This window comes from Periplaneta americana, chromosome 6 (assembly GCF_040183065.1).
Source record: "Periplaneta americana isolate PAMFEO1 chromosome 6, P.americana_PAMFEO1_priV1, whole genome shotgun sequence".
Lineage (NCBI taxonomy): Eukaryota > Metazoa > Arthropoda > Insecta > Blattodea > Blattidae > Periplaneta > Periplaneta americana.
The window spans coordinates 61,743,075-61,759,776 of NC_091122.1; positions in this window are offsets into that span (position 1 = coordinate 61,743,075).

A 16,702-nucleotide genomic window follows, 5' to 3' on the forward strand; every position below is an offset into this window, starting at 1 on the left:
ATGGCGTTTAAGGGACGAATTCCTGTTCGTACCAAGATATGTGTTTATAATAAACCTATTGAGCAAGTTTCTTCATTTAAGGGGTTAGGTACAGCTTACAGCAGCAAAATCTTTGGAAATAGTCAACATTTTTTCCTCTATTCCTGTATCTGTACAATAATGAAAACTGGTGTGTGTAAAACACTGTCCTTCTGCTATATGAAAAAAATATTTTTACTGTTTAAAAAAATTATATATATAAATATATATATATATATATATATCTTTTAAATATCATAATGGTGGTAGTTCCCTGTGCAGTGATGAAGTGTTTCCCTCATAACTCAAAAACTTGTTAACTTTTTCATGTTCTCTCTTATTTTATTGCTGCAACTCATGTTTATACTAATGTCATGCTCTTTCAACTACATTCCTTAATAAATACTATTTTTTTTTATTTTGTGTTAGAAGAAATTACTGATATTTGCTTATTTTGAAAAATGAATTTATTATTTATCAGACAATCTATCACAAGTAGAGAAGTGATCTTGCATCATATTGTAGATATGACATGCATAAATGCACACAAAAAATTTCATCACAGAATGTTGGATAGTTTTTTAGTTATGTGGGAAACGCTTCATCACTGCACAGTGAACTCCATTTTGAAAAAAAAAAAAAAGTGTAAATATATTTTTTAATCGTAAAAATATTTTTTTTTTCATATAGCAGAAGGACAGTGTTTTACACATACTAATTTTAATTATTGTACAAGATACAGTAATAGAGGAAAAAAATGTTAAATACTGTATGTTCAAAATTTTACTCCTGCTAGCTGTACATAACCCCTTAAATATTTAGGGTATCATGTTAGTTATGAAAATGAAATAGACACCTGCTAAAATTGTAAATTATAATCGAGCAATGATAATCATCAATAAAGTGTTTAAACCCTCACTAGTGCAGGATTAAAACTTATAAAACATTGACAAGACCAGTACTGACTTACGGTTGCTAGGCTTGGACTTTGAGGGAAAGAGATAAAACCCGAATAGTAGTCAACGAGATTAAATTCCTGCTAAGAACAGCTGGCTGTACTAGATTAGACCGCAAGAGGAACGAAGATGTTCTTCAAGAGCTTGAAATATCCTCTATTTTGGATTACATCTATAGTTACAGAACTAACCGCCAGCAACATGTTCACCGCATGGAAAAGACTCACATTCCTCGTCACTTTTCTGCCCAAGAGGGAAGAGAACACTAGGAAGACCTTTAAAGAGATGGCTTGAGACCGTAACGGGCCATTAGGCCCAATACTTGTTAGGACGATTATGATGATGATGATGATGATGATGACAAAGATAATTTTTTACCCTCTTCACTGTGCTCATACTCCTTTCGGAGGAAGCTGTAGTAACGGCGAATGCCAAGACCAACTAGATAAGTAGTGTTACCTCTTTATAGATGGTTTGAAGACCATTGCTAATAAAATTATGAATTTCAGGAGGTCTGCAGGGAGTAAATGCTTTTCTTCATCTACGTAGATATTCTTTAATTAATTTTCTAATCGTTCTTTGTTTTATATGTGGACAGAAGATTATTTAATTTCATAACAGGAACATTTAGTTTATATCCCATAAAGCTATTTTGATCTAGCATGAACTTTTATTTAAACTAATGCAGCGCATTCACAGAAGACCAGTATAGCGCGGCGTATTATATACGTATTGCGGCTAGTCATCTTTCCTACGGAGCTGTAGTAGCGAATCGATACCTTCTTCCCTCCCCGACCTTCTAACAAGCTTGCAGTGCCACTGCCTATGAGGAGGCTTGTGCACAGATCTATCCATTCTGGAATGACTGCCAACAGTGAATTTAATATGTGAAAGGATCGGAATGAAACTAAGTGTTACGATACATCGTCATTACGAACTTATACTGTTACTAGGTATAATAACTCTAACTATTTGGGTAAGCAGAGCCTCAAAAACCTCTTAAGAGCTTCGTCATTGACCTTTCGTCGCAGTGTCCAGACAGTAGCTTTGCCAGTTTCAGATTCAGTAAGCCTGAATTAGTCTCCCAGCAGGGAAGTGTATTAGCTTAATATGAGATTTTGAATCATGTTGACCACGTGGCCAGATTGTGACGCTAGTGAATTTAACATTTGTTCAAATTCCCAACAGTGAGAATGGATTATACAAAGGGACTCAATCCTCAACTGCAGAAAGTAAAGTTGATGATGGTGGTGGTTGTGAATGACATAGTGTATTTTTTATCTGAACGCAGGGTCTTGAAGATGTTAGTTTATCTGAGGACCAACAAATATCCCTTATTTCACCTTCGCCTCACTGATTCGTGGCAATTTCTGCCTTATATAGGCACTGTCTATCAGACAGTAGAAGAGAGGCAGTACAGGGTTGTTTCCGATCTCTGATAACGAATTTGAATGGCATCATGTGCGTCAGGAGTCACACGACAGCTGAACTGTGGTGCGAGGTGACAGACCAGTAGTGAGCGATCTCATAGTCAGAGTCCACGGCAACTCACAGCAGAAATTTCCAAGCCTTTTGGGAGGGGTACATTACGACCCTTTCTAATGCCAAGTACAGTTAAGTGAAGATAAAAGAAGCCTGCAATAAACGAGGTTTCGTTATTTACAAGAAAGGCATCTTCTGTGTACTTAATAAGATTGGTAAAGCTCGAATGGAATTAATTTGTATCATCTCGTGGGGTGCGGCGACTTGCGACGGGCAGTGGATTTGCTTGCTTTTTCCACTCTGGAATTAATTCCATCCGAGCTTTGCCTTTCTTGGAAATAACGAAACCACGTTTCTTGCAAGCTCCTATGATTTTCACGTAACTGTACGTGGCATCGGAAATGGTTGTTATGTACCCCTCCCAAAAGGCTCGATTTTCTTGGGCATTGCTACTGCGATACACCGTGCACTCTGATTATGAAATCACTCACTACTGGTCTGCCACTTCTTGCCGCAATTCAGCTGTCGATGTGAATCCTGACGCACATGACGTTATTCAAATTCGTTATCAGAGATCGGAAGCAACCCTGTAGAACAAGTGGACAGCTTCAAATACTTCGGGTTTGTTGTGAGATGAGCTGCTGCCAGGAAGTCAAAGGGAGGATAGTAATGGCATAGGAAGCTTTTAATAGAAAAAAGGAGCATCTTCTGTGGATCTTTAGAAAAAGAACTAAGGAAAATACGAAGTGCTTTGTGTTGAGTGTAGTATTTTATGGGGCAGAAACATTACAACATAGTAAAGAGAAACGACTACATTGAATCATTTGAAATGTGGATATTGAAAAGACTGGAGCATGTGAAATAATAATAATAATAATAATAATAATAATAATAATAATAATAATAATAATAATAATAATAATAATAATAATTTTAATATTATTAGTAATAATAATAATAATAATAATAATAATAATAATAATAATAATAATAATAATAGTTTATTGCCAAAACAAAGATTTTTTTACATAAAAACACTACCAGGCAGTAGAAATGAAACAGCAAGTTACATACTCGTTCTCAGGGGGCAGATAAAATAAATGAATATGTGTTAGGAGAAGCAGTAATGCTTAAATGACTCTAGAAAGATTCAAATATGATTATTAACAGTAATGCCTATAAAAAATAGTATTTCTTTAAAGGGTTTTGTGCACTGCTTGCTGGATCGCAGCTTATGGCTGCGTAACTGCCTGCTCATTCCTCTTTCTTAGCATTGAGTTTCGCGTGGAGCATTATTGTCCAGTTTCGACGCTAGAGCGCAGAAAGTAACTGTCCTTGGTTTGGCTGTGCTAAGTGTGCAGAGTGAATTTATAATTTTTAATTTGAAATCTTAGAAGTAATTACAGTGTAAGGAAGTGTTTATTAATTAGGCCTATGTGGTTTTTCTTTAAAATATTTTATTGGAAGTAAGAAATACTCGAGTTAAAATATGTTTAATTTAATGTTGTTTTCTAAACAAGATTTTTGTAGGAGATATAAAACTTTGTTTTTTAAACATAACATTAATTATAATATAATTACAATGGTGTAAATTTTTCCTATTAAAATCTTAATTAAGCTAATTTCTTGCCATTTTAAATGTAACTTATCTGGCATCCATAGTATTACAGCAACTTAAAGTGGAAAGGATCAGAACACTATATCTCGTAAAACACATTGAATTATAACTTAATATTTCCAAAGGCATTGGGTAAATTATCTGTTTGCAGTATTTTACTCAGCATTTCTTTTCGGAGGTAGATGATTTTTTTTTTTAACGAGCACAAAATTTATCACATTTCGAATGGGCCTTTTTATATATGGGTAAGTTACCTTCTGGTAATACTGAACTTAATAAAACAGTAGGCCTTGTGTCCGTATAACATTTCTATGGATTTGAAGAAAATGCTATTTTACAAACAGGAAGTTACCACCTTTTTGTCGTTAATTCGAACCGTGATTTCAAATTATCTCTTAACTCGGTTACAGGAAGCATATATTTCTTCGTAAATATGTTTAAACTTGTTCAAATATTTAATCTGTTTCAGACATTATTTTTATTACGTTAATTGATTTTAATAATAATTTTAGTAAACGCCTAAAGCAAGCATAAGTCTACTTGTATAATTGTATTTATATGACACAAACCCGTTAATTAGAACTTGTGTTTGGATGTATTATCGCTTACAAAAAATTAAGTTTTAAGTTCAGTATTAATATTATTACATATTAAGCATGTGGAAGGATCCTGACACCCTGGGCCATCGTTTCCCTAAGCCCTTGTCTCTTCTGGTGCTTAAGGACGTCGTAACAATAGTTATTTTAAGGTACTTTGCATATACTGACAATGTTAAAAGCGGTGGGCATTACCTGCCACCTAGCGACAAAATATTTTTTTTTCATTACCTGCACATAAACGCTGATTGAGCAGGCAGTGTAAGCAGCCATAAGATGCGATTCAGCAGGCAGTGGTTTGTGTAATTCATGTGAAAAGACAGGAATAGATTTTTTTCTCCGCTCCGATTCACTGTCTTCACTAGATAGTACATGGAAGTGATACATCGCCATATATAAGCCAGTAAACACAAAAATGTGCAGCCATCTGGATATAAGAAGCAACATATGATGCTATTCTTTTGGGAAAAAGGAGCTGACAGAACGACCACGTAAATTGCGACATACTGTCATTTGTCACTGCAGTTTCGTCTGGCGGACATTTTCCACTCCAGTAGTATTCTGGCGCAGCAGCTTTCTCGTTGTTCCACAACTACTTTCACCTCGGAACAAGACGGGAATTAACCTTTGCGCAGGACGTTTCATTACTTAAAGAAGAAAACTATAGCCGTTTTTATAAAGCGAAATGACGAAGTGTCCAGCTTATAGAAATTCTAAACTCACCAATGTACGCTAAAAGACACTCAGTGCATTATTCGTGAGAATACTGACATGGAAATTAATGGTTATGGCACATTAAGATCTGCTGCCTCTCATGAAGTAATAATACAGGTAATAATATATGTATGTATTTATTCACACTGCAAATGGGTATATACCCGATGGCAGCGGTAACTAATTACACTCAATAATGACAATTAATAATGCTCACATTTAATAAAAAATATAATTAATAATACTACTAGCAATAATAATTAATAATAATAATAATAATAATAATAATAATAATAATAATAATAATAATAATAGCAGCATCCTAAATTAAATGAAGCACGATCACTTAAAATAATATTTAAAGTAAATCTAATTTGTATCTTAACCCTAAGTTCGAACTAAAACCCACGAGTATGATATGTTCATACCTGCACAAGTACCTTTCAGCACTACCACTCATTTCGCTGACAACTCACTCACTGCACTGGAACTACGACACATTTCACTGATTCTACCCTGATTTCACTAACACTTCAAAAACATTTCACTGTTCAAATACTTTGCACTGCTACTGTAAACTATAAAACTTCACTGACACAACACACTTCGCTTACACAACACACTTCACTGACACAATACACTTCTTCACTGATACAACACTTCAAATAACAAAATATCAATTACATCTTTTAAATAATAATAATAATAATAATAATAATAATAATAATAATAATAATAATAATAATAATAATAATCCGTGGCGCTACAGCCCACGAAGGGCCAAGACCGACCAGCCGGCTGCTGGTCTCACGGCCACATACCGAAACAGAGGTGGACGATCATCCAACCAGAATGGAGGTATCGTGTGATTAGCACGATGAGCGCCCCAGCCGTTGTAGCTGGTTTGCGTAACCGGATTTCGCTACCTATCGTAGCTACCCCAAGTGCATCACGATGCTGGGTGGGCACCGGTCCCATACACTGGCCGAAATTTCATGAGAAAATTTCTTCCCCCATGAGGACTCGAACCAACACCCTTCAAATAGTGTGTATAATATACTACCGTCTATTAGTGAAGTCTTTCTGGTTATTGGTAAAGCCTTTAGTAAGTCTGCAGGAAGAGCATTCCAATCCCTGATAGTACTATTGAGAAAAGAAAACTTTCCAGTTTCCGTCCTCTGTCTTCTTTCCCTCCATTTATGTGAATGGTCGTCCCTTGAAGAGTAATTTGGCTGCTGCAACCAATTTGTATTTATCTCCAGGCAATAATAATAATAATAATAATAATAACACTCATCATCATCATTATCATTAGCCATTAGGTCTTCGCGTCAACATTATTGGTTTATCCAATGTTGTTTTGATTGTCCTATAGTTCGTTTGTCGATCAGTCAATAATTACAAAAAAACATTTACATGGAATTATACTAGGCGTCATTCTGTTTGTGTGAGATCTCCATTTATTTCTATAATTATAAGGAAATTAGTAGCTTACATAAACGGGCTATTCGCCTCGAGTGTTCGAGCCTACAGTGTTCGAGCGCTGTCCTTCCGTCCACGCGCCCCGAGCTTGATCCCTGGCCAAATCGTGATGAAATTTGTGGTGCACAAAGCAGACGTTGCAAAGGGTTTTTCTCGTGGCACTCCTGTTTCCCTCCATCATTCCACCAACACTCTCCACTCCCCCTTCATTTCATCTATCATCAGCAATAGTAAAAATAGGCTGGGGTGACGTCTTGGGAGTAGTACAGGTTTCCGATGCTGATATAGGAAGGGCTTGGGTTTCCAGGCCCCTGGGGCTCATCAGGCTACTGGCATGCAGACGGCACCTGGCTCTGTTACGGGCTGAGGCAGAATGGTCCACCTGTTGTCAGTTTTATACTGACCTTAGATGCACTCACGTGTAATACGGCAGATAGACGTCTAGGTTGTGATCCCATTCTTGCCAAACTCTCTCAAGCGTGTCTTGTGTGACGTTCCTGATTGCTGTGCTAATGCGCCTTCTCAATTAGCCAACGTCGCTGGAAGTGGAGGTATGTAAAAATTGTCGTTAACAAAACCCCACAGAAAGAAATCACTCTGTGAAATATGGTGAACGGGGTGGCCATATGCAGAAGGTGTTGTCTGCGTCTGTTGCACGACCAATCCATCGACCTTGTAGATGTTAATTTAGTAAATTTGGCTATGTCACAACTCACCGGACGAGGAGAAACAGGAGTTCATTTTCCAACACATTGATATACGGAGGTCCGGGGGTACCTTCGTATTTACTTCTCATCCCTACATTTTTATCATCACTTCTGAAACACCCTGTCTTTAAGGATCACTTCAAGTCTAATGTTAAGGAGATGCTCTAGAACAGCGGTGACCAAAACTCGAGCTGCAGTGATTACATGCGACAGACAGCCTATGAAGTAAGGAGACGGAGGAAATGTACTTGGCATGAAAACTACAACCAGTGGTGGTTCCTGTATTAACATCTTGATCAATCCCGCGGATAAAAATCTCAAGCTTTGCTGTTTCAATAATGTCACGGCTGTCATCAAGAGCCAGTAAATAATATACGATTTTTCTTGCTTCTTTTTTTAACGTTTCTCTTGAATATAATCAGAAATTTTCTAAATTCTTCTCTCGATACTTGGTCGAGAAATTTGTAGTTTTTCAAAATTAAGAACTTCTTATGGACAAGTTATTTAAGCTATTTCAAACCTCACTTCCTTACATTTATTTATCTCATCTTTCTCTTCCTGGCTATGATTTAAGACATGTCAATTCCTGGCGTTTAACAGTTCGTTGGCACATAATTTTGAATCAGTTTTTCTACAGTATTATTATTAAATGAATAACTAATAAATAGTTATCCTCTCTAAAGATTAAGAAGATTAAAACTGAGATAAAACCTAATGATTTTATTCTTCTAGGGAGAAGATTTAAAAATATCAATATTCATGCACGTACAGAAGAATTATAGAAATACATACTTAGTGGTCAATAATAATAATAATAATAATTAATAATACATTATTCAGCGTGGCAATTATTGTTTCTATATACCGTACTCTTAATTGAACCGTTGTCCGACAGAACAACAAAAAAGTTCTCCTCATTCTTAACGAAACCACTTCTTAATGCTTGTAGAGACAGAGTTTGTAGAGCGATGTAATCACGACACCCGCTTTGGTTACCGCTGCTCTAGAAGAAATAATATTCTTACAGTACTGCAGATGAAGTTACAGTGGCTCAACGCGTCACAATCTTCCTGCAAGAGGGAGGTCTTTGTCTTCTCATATTGTTCAAATAATGCAGTTCAACCTAAGGTGAGCCATTGTTTTTATCTTTAATTTTGTTCATACCAATTTTTAAAAAGTCCTTTTTCAGCAATGTCCTCTTATTTTAGATTCCATGTCCTCCTATAGAATTTCTTCTCACGGTGACCCTAAATATCTTATTATGATATTTTTGTTCAGAATCACCAATATTATCAAACGTTTATATGAACATATGCCCTGTTCTTATCATTATCTGACATGCAGCTACTTGAAGATCAGAGGCGTCAGTCTCATGTCTTTCATCAGCACTCACATGCGGACGCAACCAGAAATGTCACCTCAGTTATCGCAGGATATAAAATCCCAGTTTGCGAAGTGGTACTGATAAGCCACACCCTAGCACGTAACTATGGGAAGCGTTAATTCCCTTCCTTAGTTTTCACCACCACCACCACCACCACCACCACCACCACCACCACCACCACCACCACCACCACGTCATCTACAGTAGCAACAGAAATCACGCGTAAATCTTATTATGAGGTTAGTTTCGGTTCCATTCACCGTTTTGTCGGTCTACCTACAGATTTACATTTCCATACTCGTGTTGTGTGGTTTCTTGACTTAACTACGTCTTTCTCCTCACTGCGTATGCGTATCAACGAGCACAGAATGCATAGAGTAGACACTAGCATCTTAATACCATTGGACGGTTTGATGGATCTGACGCCATCTTGTTGCTACCAAAACATTGCAAAATAGCTATTACGTTATAGGAGATCTTATGATAATAATTTCCTGGAGAAGTCACAGTTTCTTGTTTGTTTCGTAATACAGAAACGCTAGGCACGTATTTTTAGCAAAAATTGGAAAACTGTCATCGATAAATCACATATATTTAGGTTATTTAAATTGACAGCTCTTAAAATTGCAGTATAGTATTTAATAGGTACTCTGGAAGGTTAAACAAATAATGATAAAAAAAGGAAGATAAGAGTTTGACTTTATTTTGCTACTAGTCCAATAAAAATGCTAGCCTATAATAATTACTTTTATAGGTTGATATCCATTTGCTTCGATTTAATAATGCAACTTGCTTCTCAATGCATATTATCATTCTCTTCCTTTTGCCAGTTTTTCGTATAGATGTCCCAATTTTGTTTAGAGAAAAAGTGGAATACTCTTAACCATATAATATTTGATAGCACGCGACACGAACTTCCAACATGGGTTGTTAAGTTAACTTCACTCGTAAATGCTAAGTCTGCAAAGCATAAGTCTGATTCCGTGATTATAAAAATTAATTACAATAATATCAATACACTATTTTCTTTGCTTAATCAAACGAATACGTGCATTCAGTTGAAGAGGAACCTCGGTATACCTATTTTCTATAGCATTCCAATTTGGGTTGTTAGGTTAGCTTCGCTCGTAAATGGTAAGTCTACAAAGCATAAGTCTGATTTAGTGATTATAAAAATTAATCATAATAATATCAATACACTAATCCTTTCTCTTAATAAAACTAATGCGTGAACAATACGAATCTAACCGACTAACCTAGGCTAAATCATTCATTATCTACCGGTAATAAGTACATTTCACACATGCATATTTACCTGTGAAAAGTTATGCCAGGAATTTTTTTTTGAAAACCTGTTTGTGCAGCCATACACAGCACATGTAGGCATATTGAAATTAGTTCAATTATTAATTAAAACAACGATGCAACATCACAATCAACTGCCCATGTGCTATCCGGGAGCCCAATGTTTTGGTAGCATCATAATGGCGACTGTCCACAAAAGCGGCTTCACCTCCAAGCTGTTCTTGTCTACTCTATGCATTCTGTGCTCGTTGCTGCGTATGGTGGGAATAACTTGGGAATTGACTGTTACATAAAAATATAAACCCCATCCTTATTCTCATATTGCCCTTGTTCTCTTTGTTTTCCTTGTTCTCCTTGTTTTCCTTGTGCTTGTTTTTCTCTTGTTCCATTTGTGCCTCTTTGTTCCACTTGTATTCCGCTTGTTCACCTTGCGTTTCTCTTGTTCTGCTTATCTTCGTCTTCCTGTCCTTGTGTTCCTCTTTGTTTGTTTGTTGAAGTTTATTTTTATACATCTGTGGCCGCCGTCACCTTTCTGAGTTTCTGTTTCAATTTGTGTGTTGTAGATGGTTTGTGTAGATGTAAATGATTATAGATTTTGATTAATGTTTATGATACTGGTGACTGAGACGGTGATGAATAGGCTCCGGATTTATATGCACTAAAAATCGTGAAAATATGCATGCAAATATGCTCAAAAAATTAAGAAATTATGCATTAAAACTTGAAAATATGCAGTCAAAAGTATTTTATTTTACAACAATAAAGTAATGCCTCAATAAGTTTCGTCCATATAATGGAGGATGTAAATTTGCATTAACATTAAACTTCATTGCTCGTTGGTATTACAACAGCTTACAATATATTTCTCCAAATTTTCAGATGTAAATCTCTTTCGGTTATCAGCAAGTACGTTCTTATAAACATGAATTTAGGGGACAATACATAAAAGCTGCTATTTCTTTAGGTTATTTACTTATTGACTCTTGTAGACAGATTGTAAATTTGGCATGTGTTAAATAAAAAAAAAATTCTTTAGGTGTGTAATTCTGAACAGTCTGGGGCTCACCTTGTAGAATTCCACTAATCTTTTCCAAACCTGGATTTCGTTCCTCAATTTTTTTCATCTTCTCTGTTAGAATTCTCTTAATGGTATTACAACAGATTACAATATATTTCTCCAAATTTTCAGATGTAAATATATTTCGGTTATTTAACTACAAGTTTTAACGCATATATTTTTATAGCCTAACAAATGATGTTTTAAGATTTTTATATTTCGATCAATATATTTATGCATTTAATCGTGATGTCAGCCCTTTCTTCAATAAAAGAATATTCAAAGTGCGAAAGAGTAAAAAACTGTTTTGAGCCGGCGAATTAATTCACACAACTTTACAGTCTTAAAAACAAATTAATACATTCACTTTGACATGGCGTTCAAGGTCGGAAATCCCGGGTGTGTTAAACTTCCTGAAACGACTTCCTCAGAATACACCACTTCCGCTTCCTTGCCAAATCAGCATATTTTTAAATTGTCTGAGAACCGTTGTCAGAGATTGTCACACCGAGAACCTTAGCAGTGGGCTGGTTGCAATGATCACCTATGTCAGATGCGAGATTTTGTATTGCAATTTTAATAATAATAATAATAATAATAATAATAATAATAATAATAATAATAATACTTTGTTATTAGAATATCAGAACACATACTATTTGTAACTGTATGCCTACATAATTTACAAAACAAGGAAAGAAGCTTCATAAATACTAGGTCACAGAAATATATCTGTCTGAAAATAATAAGATTACTACAAAAGAAACAATATTTAGACAAAAATTTAGAAAACAATATGTTATCTTAATATATATAAAATTGAATGTGGGTATGTATGTATGTATGTATGTATGTATGTATGTATGTATGTATGTATGTATGTATGTATGTATGTATGTATGTATGTATGTATGTATGTATGTATGTATGTATGTATGTATGTATGTATGTATGTTCTCTATACAAATCTATACGCTTTGACCGATATGTGCCAAAGTTTGCACATTTAACCTTCATAACCAGGAGAAGAACATAGACTACATTAAAATTGTGCAAATGGAAGTTAAATTACTTAAAATTGTAAAGAATAAAAATAATTAGATCAAATATTAATGTGTAATATTAAAATGCAAAATCTTCTACAGTTAACTGTTTTTTAATATTGTCTGTTGTATTCAACATCGATTTTCACGAGGCCATGGAAATTTTAACACGAAATTAAATTACATTGTTGTTACAGATCATGAAGGCTAAACCTAGATAATTCATGCAATAAGTATCTTTACGCAGTCCAGGACCGTATTATGAATTCCTCGATGCACTTTTGTAGATAGTGAGCAGACTGTTTTATACAACTGAATTCTAGAATTATTTGAAACTAGAAGGATTGCTACCACATAATTTACTTAATATTGAATAACCAATAGTACTATTGTGAAATATTGACCCACCAAAATTATGCACGAATAAGAATTGGTGTGAAAAAACACATACGAAGTGTAATAGAATTGGCAATATTAACTGCAAAAATAAAAGGAGTTGTTTTTATTCCACGTATTGCTAGGATACTCATTCAATTTTAAGCAACTGCAATTTCAATGCCACTAGCATTTGTAATGGCCATCTTAAAATGAAGCTCAAGGACAGTCGCTCAAATTTGCAGACATTAACTTAAAAACTGCGTGTTTTTCACATCCTCAACTATATTTTATACAAAGAAGTGAAAAAAAAAAGATTTTACACATATCAATAAGCAATTCAATGATACTTTTGTCATGTTGCTAATGTAGTATGTGAATGTACATAAGCCCACTGAAAAAAACACTGTATTAAATTCTCAAAATATTGTTGTTCACGTCCCAAAAACGTGTTGCTGCGAAATTATATCTGCATAATCACGTTGCAAATTTAGTATGTTAAGCGTTGTGGAAATAAAAATCTCTTAATTTCTAAAATACCGGTAGGCCTATACGTTTCTCAGAATATTAGCCTTTATGTTACGAAATGACTTATTACGAGTTTATATTGTATCTGTATTCTGTGTATAAAATTAGAATTAATACAGTATGTTTTGAATTTATGAGATACAGTTTCAAGCTATATTTAAAAAAAAAAAAACTGGGTATGATATAAGTGGGTGTACAGCGGTCCGATCAAGAGGTAAAAAAAAATCTTCCAATATAAATTAAATTATATATGTATATATTGATTCGATGCTGAAACTGATCAGAAAGAGGAGAAGGAATTATATTTTCGTTGGGTTTTACTTTGTCTATAGTTTGATTTTTCTATTACTTTATTTGTATTTCTGGCGGTGTGGAAGAGAAGGCCTAATGACCTTAACTACACCAGAATAAATAAATAAATAAATAAATAAATAAATAAATAAATAAATAAATAAATAAATGAATGAATGAATGAATGAATGAATGAATGAATGAATGAATGAATGAATGAATGAATGAATAAATAAATAAATTTAAAACAACAGTTAAACGTCAGGCACATGATGAAATGTTTTCTTTTCGGTGGCTGATTTACAACTGTTTTAAATTGAGTTAACCCTGGCAGGCATTTGGCTAAGGAGTTCATTAATTCATGTAAGTGATGTTAAGTAAAGATTCATCTTTATGGGCGAGGAAAGCTTAGTAAAGACTATTCGTTTGATTGTGTATAGTTAGGTTTCCGAGATTTCCGAAAATTTAATAATCAGGTTAATTAAAAATAGAAGCAGAAAGGAAAACCCGGGATACGCCGGGTGCTTTCAGCTAGTATTTAATATAAATGCAAGGCCTATATGAATGAATCTCATGACCAAGAAACGAAGATAATATATTATACTTAAAATGACAAAAAACTGAAGTATTTTATTTAGTAAGAACTTAATATTAGTAAGAAGTCAAAATTAAAGTTTTGTAGGTTAACTTGATAACAAAATAGAGTTAATTGAGAATAAAATGAATTAATATGAATTTCTGGGTGGATCCCCCTGTGGTATCATTGAATGTTTTCTTTCGAGGTTTTCCCCAGCCGTGACTGAAGCCGGATGGTCTATGGCGAGTCCTTCACTTCATTTCACCTCTTTGATTTGATTACCTGATTGGGTTTTTCCGAGGTTTTCCCCAACCAAAAGGCAAATGCCGGGTAGTCTTTTGGCGAATCCTCGGACCTCACCTCATCTCACTACATCTCGACAAAATATTGTAAAAAATTGCACAAAATTGTAAAAATTGTAGAAAATTACTAAATTGTAAAACTGTAAAAATGGTAAAATATTGTACAAATTTGTAAAAATTGTAATTGTAATATTGTAGAATTTTGACTTGTTCCACATCTTAAAGCTTCATTGCTCATGTAAGATCTATGGAATAAAATGAATGAATTAATTAGTTAATGAACTCGAGACTCACTGCCGCCCTCACATAAGTCCACCATCGCTCTCTATCCTGAGCAAGACTAATCCAGTATCTACAATCATATCCCGCCTCCCTCAAATCCATTTTAATATTATCTTTCCTTCTTCGTCTCGGCCTCCCCAAAGGTCTTTTTCCCTCCGACCTCCCAAGTAACACTCTATACGCATTTCTAGACTTGATCATACGTGCTACATGCCCTGCCCATCTCAAACGTCTGGATTTAATGTTCCTAATTATGTCAGGTGAAGAGTACAATGCGTGCTGTTCTGCGTTGTGTAATTTTCTCCATTCACCTGTAACTTCATCCCTCTTAGCCCCAAATAGTTTTCTAAGCACCTTGTTCTCATACACCCTTAACCTCTGTTCCTCTCTCGAAGTGAGAGTCCAAGTTTCACAACCATAGAAAACCGGTAATATAACTGTGTCATAAATTCTAACTTTCAGGTTTTTTGAGAGCTGACTAGATGACGAAAGCTTCTCAGCCAAATAATAATAATAGACATTTCCCATCTAATTTTGATTTAAACGTTATAATTTTTAATATAGTTACCGGTACTTAAAAATCATGTCATAAATATGTAGTCCATAATTAAGGCTAGGATGAAAGAAATGGCCACCCTAACCCATTATCTCCTGGCCTAGTTGTCTTATAAGTGGTGACTTCTTGGTATCACTTATAAGGTTCAGATCTGTCTTCGGACAGTTGAATAAACAACAACAATTAAGGCTGTATTTTTTGTCAGCAATTGTGACGCATTTTTCCATTTCAAATAAAATTATTTATTTCTGCTTGTAAGGTTTTTTTTTCTAAAAGGAATTTAATAATGTACATATATTAAAAATTTGTTCCAATTGAATTTCGTTTTCTACATCTCAATGATTCCGCATAGTCCTAAGCACAGTCTAGTATACATGATGTTTCCGGGCTAGTGTTACAAACTTTCAGGGATGATGGGGAATGGCACATGTATCAATTTGAGGTAAGGAACCCGTGTCCGGAAATGACTGAGTTGAAAGTTACAAGCAAAAATAGTTGCGTGGAAATGAAATAATTTTATTCCTCTGTACACCTTATTTATGTGTATTTATCTGTACATCTTACACATCTGACGTTGTTTATGTTGTCTACTTACAGTATTCCATTCAGTGCGCTGTCTGAGGGATGGGGACAGGAAACTACACTAAAGCAATGCAGATAGCGTAATGTGTAACGGACATGGTCAGTCCTGATATGCACGTCTGTAGACAGCAGTGTATGTGTACAAGTTGCAGTGTCCAGTCAATCAGTCCTAGTGAAATGGAGAAGTACACGAGAGCGGAATATGCAGACCTGATGTTCGAATACGGATGAGCCAATGGGAACAGTAGACAAGCTCAGAGATTGTATCGGGCTAAGTACCCACGTAGGAGACATCCGGCCCATACCATCTTTCCACGACTTTCCAAAGGTTAAGGGAAGGAGGGCACGTGGTGCGAAATTACAATTCCATTTCCACACAACTAATTTTGCTTATAACTTTCGACTCAGTCATTTCCGAACCAGGATTCCTATCTCAAATTGATACATGTGCCCTTCCCCATCATCCCTGAAAGTTTATAACACCAGCCCAGAAACACTCTGTATACAGTCACGAAGCTTTAGTTTATGAGGGTACTAGAAACAATAGACTGTGCAGGTACTATTTCGCATTGTCTGTAATGAGGCGATAGTAGCGATCCTAGTGGTTAGCAACTATCTATGGATGCATATTTACTACGTATTGAGCTTCGTGACTGTATATACTAGTAACTAAAGCGCTTTCAGAATAGGAAGGCATATAAGGCGGAGCTAGTTCAGGCCGGTCTACCTCGACTAGCCAGTGACAGAGAAGCGGTGTTGCCTAGTTAAATCGTCGCGAAGTCTCGCTGAAGCGTCGCGTATTAATTTCTTTCTTGCGCGCACAATATTTATGGCTAGGAATGAATTT